General features: G+C 45.4%; 1 long non-coding RNA gene across 1 annotated transcript in view; it reads left to right on the forward strand.

Moving 5' to 3' along the window:
* The window catches only part of LOC107182906, a 7,141-nt gene extending 1,057 nt beyond the window's left edge, over window positions 1–6,084 (forward strand). The window contains exon 2 of the long non-coding RNA XR_001513663.1: window positions 5,501–6,084. This is a non-coding gene — a long non-coding RNA (uncharacterized LOC107182906). The remainder of the gene's footprint in view (window positions 1–5,500) is intronic.
* The last annotated feature ends 20 nt before the right edge of the window (window positions 6,085–6,104 follow it).

A 6,104-nucleotide genomic window follows, 5' to 3' on the forward strand; every position in this document is an offset into this window, starting at 1 on the left:
TAAGACCCTCACTGTCACCAGTGACCTGGACTTGGCTCTGCCATTTCCCAGGCCCCATCTCCCAGGGTGTGCTCTGTCCTCCCATGTAGACTGTGGTACTGATGGATTTTCCAGTTTCCTAGGTAGTTGTTGTCCTGGGGACGGTTGGTTCCACTGCTCCCTTTTATTCCTGAAGTCCCAACACTCCCCGCTGCACTAAATTCACAGGGAAGGACTTGTGGTTGGCTGTGTTGCAGGAAGCTTCCAGGATTCCACCTTAATTAGTGAGGAAAGCATTTTCTATATTCCTGTTGGTAATCCTATATAATAAAAGGATAATATGCACATTGACGATCACTCCAACACACAAGATGGCTGGCAGGGGAGGGCAGTTGTGGGCGATCAGGACTGCATGGGAGTGCAGTTGTGGATGATCAGGCGTGCAGGTGAGGGCAGTTGGGAAGGACAAGACCTGCAGGTGAGGGCAGTGGGTGGGGACCAGGCCTGCAGGTGAGGGGAGTTCGGGATGACCCAGCTGGCAAGAAATTGCAGTTAGGGGTCACCAGGCTGGCAGGGGAGGGCAGATGTGGGCGATCAGGACAGCATGGGAGTGCAGTTGTGGATAATCAGGCGTGCAGGTGAGGGTAGTTGGGAAGGACAAGACCTGCAGGGGAGGGCAGTGGGTGGGGACCAGGCCTGCAGGGAGGGGAGTTCGGGATGACCCAGCTGGCAAGAAATTGCAGTTAGGGGTCACCAGGCTGGCAGGGGAGGGCAGATGTGGGCGATCAGGACAGCATGGGAGTGCAGTTGTGGATAATCAGGCGTGCAGGTGAGGGTAGTTGGGAAGGACAAGACCTGCAGGGGAGGGCAGTGGGTGGGGACCAGGCCTGCAGGGAGGGGAGTTCGGGATGACCCAGCTGGCAAGAAATTGCAGTTAGGGGTCACCAGGCTGGCAGGGGAGGGCAGATGTGGGCGATCAGGACAGCATGGGAGTGCAGTTGTGGATAATCAGGCGTGCAGGTGAGGGTAGTTGGGAAGGACAAGACCTGCAGGGGAGGGCAGTGGGTGGGGACCAGGCCTGCAGGGAGGGGAGTTCGGGATGACCCAGCTGGCAAGAAATTGCAGTTAGGGGTCACCAGGCTGGCAGGGGAGGGCAGTTGGGGGGGACCAGGCCGGCAGGGGAGGGCAGTTGGAGGTGACCAGGCTTGCAGGGGAGGGCAGTTGGCGAGGGGTACCAGGCCTGCAGGGGAAGGCAGTTGGTGGGGACCAGGCCTGCAGGGAGGGCAGTTGGGGATGACCCAGCTGGCATGAAATTGCAGTTAAGGGTGACCGGGCTGGCAGGGGAGGGTATTGGGGGCAACCAAGCCTGCATGGGAGGGCAGTTAGAGGTGACCAGGCTGGCAGGGGAGGTCAGTTAGGGGCTTCAGGCTGGCAAGGGAGCAGTTAGCATCGATCAGGCTGGCAGGGGAGTGGTTAGCGGATCAGGCTGCCAGGCAGAAGCAGTTAGGGGCAATCAGGCAGGCAGGCAGACAAGCAGTTAGGAGGCAGCAACCTTGGATTGTGATAGGGGTCCCAGATTGGAGAGGGTGCAGGCTGGGCTGAGAAACCACCCCCCAAGTGCACAAATTTCATGCACAGAGCCTCTAGTGTGTATATATTTTTGAAAAACTGTCTCCACATCCTTATCCTATTTATTAACTATTTTTTATTAGAGTCTTTTGAATACCTTATATATTTCATATATTATTTGCTTATTACATACAGAAAGACATATTTTTGCATGTGCTTAATAGTTCTTTGCGGATATTACTCCCCCAAACCTGCTTTTGTACAAAGTCCATGTTGTTGGCAACCTTGCATTCAGCAGGTCTAGTGCCACCATGTTTCTAGCAAGCTCAGATGCTTGTTACTAGGGCTTAGCAATTAAATATTGTTAATGAAGTTATATAGACTTTGCTTTTGAGGCAGAGTCATTGATTGCATTGTTATTAGCCTGCAGTATAGTATTAACAGACCTTCATTATTCCTGGGGAACTGCAACTTTGTGTGAATTTCTGTCTATATCACAATATTCGCTTTATTGTGCTGGTTCATAGCCGAATCCACAATATCTCCAAGGGATTCCTTCATATGGTTTGCAAGTATTTTCTTCTATTCTTTGCATGTATTTTCTTCTATTCTCTAGATTGCCTTTCAGTTTTCACTGGTGTTTGTTGCTGTTGTGCAGTGAAGATGCTATTTTTATTTGTTGCAATCTGGACTGTTTATGTTTTCTCTATTTTGTGGTGGTTGGTGTCACATTCAGAAAATTCTGTCTAAAACAAACCTCCAAAACTTTTTCTCTCGGTTGTCCTGAGGAGTTTTAAGTTTTAGCGCTGACATTTAATTCTGTCCTGCAGGTTGAGTTACGTTTTATCAGTGCTGTCAGTTTTGTTGTTTTACATGTGAATGTCCATTTATACCAGCACCATTCATTGAAGAAACTATCTTTCCCTTCTGTGGCTTGCAGCTTTGTCAGAGATTACTTAAAAGTATGTGCCTGGGGTTTGTTTTTTTTTCTGTTCTGTTCTGTTGATGTATGTGTCTGTGTTTCTCCAGCAACACACTGTTTGCTTGCTTTCTCTTTGTAATACATTGAAGTCAGGAAGTGTGATGCCACCAGCTTTCTTCTTCCTCAAGACTGCTTTTGTTGCTCTCCAGTGGTCTGTAAACTGTAGCTCGCAAACCACAAGTGGCTCTTTGGCCCCTTGAGTGTGGCTCTTCCACAAAATACCACGTGTGGGCGCACACGTATTTTCAGTCATTATTTCTTCAGATAGGTTCTCAATCCCTTGTTTTCTCTCTTCTCCTTCTGGTACCCCTATAATGCGGATGTTATTATACTTCCATGAATAGCAGAAATAGTTTTGCTGAGTGGATAGAGCCTCGGCCAGTGGACTCAAGGGGCCTAGGTTCGATTCTGGTCAAGAACATGTACCTTGGTTGCAGGCACATACCCAGTATGGAGTGTGCAGGAGGCAGCTGATCGATGTTTCTCTCTCATCGATGTTTCTAACTCTCTATCCCTCTCCCTTCCTCTCTGTAAAGAATCATCAATAAAATATATTTTTTATGAAAAGATTGCTTTTGTTAATGGAGGTCTTTTGATTCCATTTCCAGATTTTCTCTTCATTTCATTTATATATATATATATATTATTGATTTTTTACAAGAGGAAGGGAGAAGGATAGAGAGTTAGATACATCCATGAGCGAGAAACGTCCATCAGTTACCTCCTGCACACCCGTTACTGGGGATGTGCCCGGGCCGATGCTCTATCCACTGAGCCAAACTGGTCAGGACTCTATTCATTTCTTTGTAAAATACCATTGGAGTTATTGGGATTGCATTTAATCTGTAGTTTTCCTTGTGTACGATAGCTATCTCCACCATATTTCATTTTCAGATCCATGAACACAGGTTGTCTTTCCACTGATTTGGGTTTTCTTTCATTCTTTTCATCACTGTCTTATAGTACTCACTGTACAGATGTTTCACATTTTGGTTGAATTTATTCCTTTGGGTTTTATTGTTTTGGATTCTTTTGTAAATTTGATTACATTCTTCATTTTTCCATCAAAGAATTTCTCATTAGGTTGTAGAAATGGAACTAATGGTTGTATGTTTGAAACTTTTCTGAATTTAATTCTTTATTCTTCTTTTATCCTCACCCGAATAGTGAGGATATTTTTTCCACTGATTGTTTTTTTTAGAGAGAGAGTGGGAGACAGACAGAGAGAGAGAGAAAGAAACATCGATTGGCTGCCTCCCACATGTTGCTTCTACTGTGAGTGTGGATCGGACCTTCAATCCAGGTATCTACCTTTGACTGGGAATCAAACCCTAGCCCTCCAGTGCACAAGGCAGCACTGTCATCAGTGAAGCACAGGGGCTAGGGATATTTATTTATTCTTTAAAGTAATTAATTAATTATTTATTTAAATATATGTATTTTTTATTTCCTAGAGGAAAAGGAGAGAGAGATAAAAACATCAATGATGAGCCCTAGCTGGTTTGGCTCAGTGGATAGAGCGTCGGCCTGCGGACTGAAGGGTCCCAGGTTCGATTCCAGTCAAGGGCATGTACCTGGGTTGCAGGCACATCCCCAGTAGGAGACGTGCAGGAGGTAGCTGATCGATGTTTCTCTCTCATGTTAGTCTCCAAAGGCGATTACAGTTAAAATGTGATTGGAACCATACTAGTTTATATGCCACCCCTGTACCTTATAATGAAACAGCTTTGCTATCTTCTCTGTCATGAACCTGAAGCAAAAGAAAAAAGGGGGAAAATGTAGCTGGACATGTGGAATGAGAAGTTAACTAGAAGAGGACGTTCTGCCAAGAAAAGACAGGAGCCTGCAAACAGGCCACGTCAGAACAAAGTCTTGCAAACAAGACTTATTGTTCAGAGGCAGAACTTTCCTTGAGGTGATAAATAGTCCATAAGGGCATGGAAAGTTCAAGGGAGGGCGCACTGCTGTAGGTGGAATGAGTCTTTGTATAATATAGGAAATTAATAGTGTAATGTATAAGTTAGCTCAGATGATCTCATAAGCATGCCTGTTAATCATTGTCACTTGCTGTACTCCATTGTTATTTGCTGTACTCCCTGAATAAAAGCCATGAGGGCTTTGGGGGCCTTTGCTACTTGCCTGACTAGCAATAGCCCTCTGCTTCTCTAAACTCAATCCTGCACGCCAAGCTCATCTCAGCGTCTCCGTTCACAAAGAACATCAATGGTGCATCACAGGAGAAGCATGACTTTATCAATGACAGGGTGGACCCAGAGGCAGTCTTGCCTTGGTGAAGGACTCTGGGGGCGGTTTTCACGCCTGGGCTATGTTACATTCATAACCAGGAAGCCATTTTGTTCAACAACAAAAATGTTTTCTTACCATTGCCCACTCCTCTCCCAATTCGACTTCTTCTTGCTTAATGTTGACACCTTGCCTATGGCTCAGTTTTAATAGTGATCATTCTACTCGGATTCCCAGCCCATGGATAACCTTAACCTCTTTCAACTTTGCACTTCTACCTGTTTCACACATCTCGCTTTACTGCATTCCAATGTTGTTGCATGCCTGCAGAGCTTAAAGTACACACGTATTTTATTGACGCTGAACCCATGTTCTTTACTATGATTGATATTTTATGTGTTTGAGCACATTGAAATTATTTTACACAGACTCATATCGCCAGCATGAAAGGTCCTAAAGGAAGCCATTTGTGGAATAATAACGAGCAGACCCTGCCTCTCTTCTTTTTGTGCCAGCTTATGCTTCTGTCCTCTGTTGCTGAGATTTTCCTCATCCAGTGACTTTTTGGACCATGTTATACATAACAGCCATTTCCTGAGTGTCTCACTGACTTGTCTTGAAAATCATTGTCTGGAATCATGTCCAGTTGTGACATTAACAATTCTGGTGAAGATACTCTGTTTTTATCAGGTCAACATGCACTTTTGCTACATTTCTTTTGTTCAGGTTGCTGCTGTGGAGCAGAGAATGTGGAGGCAACGACTGAACAGAAGGATTCTGTAAGAGTGTCACAGGCAAGGAATCCCAAAGTAGCCTTGTCTTCCCAGAAGAGCCACCCCTGTGAGAGTTGTGGGCTAGTCTTGGGAAACATTTTCCACGTGATGGAGCTGCAGGGAACACAACACGGACAGATACTGTTGAGGTGTGGGGCGTGTGCAAAACAATTTTATTTCCGTGCAAAATTTCACCAGCAGCATGTGAAAGAGAAGTCTTACACTAGAGATGTGGACAGGATCTCACTTGCAAACAACTGCAATTTCAATGTGTCCCAGAATTGTTTCACATGCAGGGAGGTTGGGCAGGATGTCCTCACGGAGTCAGGACATCTCCACCTAAAGGGTACTCAGACCAGGGACAGCCCAACTGCAGTTTCGACGTGTGGGATTTCGTTTCAAAGGAGAAAAAATTATTACAATAGAAAAGAATGTAAGAGAGACATTAGTTGCACCCACACGTTTATTCAGGAAAAAGGTGTCCATCTTGGAAGTGGGTGTTGTGTGGGCTCTGAATGTGGAATATATTTCACCAAATTTTCTAGTTTTCATTATCA

Source organism: Myotis davidii, unplaced genomic scaffold, assembly GCF_000327345.1.
Source record: "Myotis davidii unplaced genomic scaffold, ASM32734v1 scaffold1179, whole genome shotgun sequence".
Lineage (NCBI taxonomy): Eukaryota > Metazoa > Chordata > Mammalia > Chiroptera > Vespertilionidae > Myotis > Myotis davidii.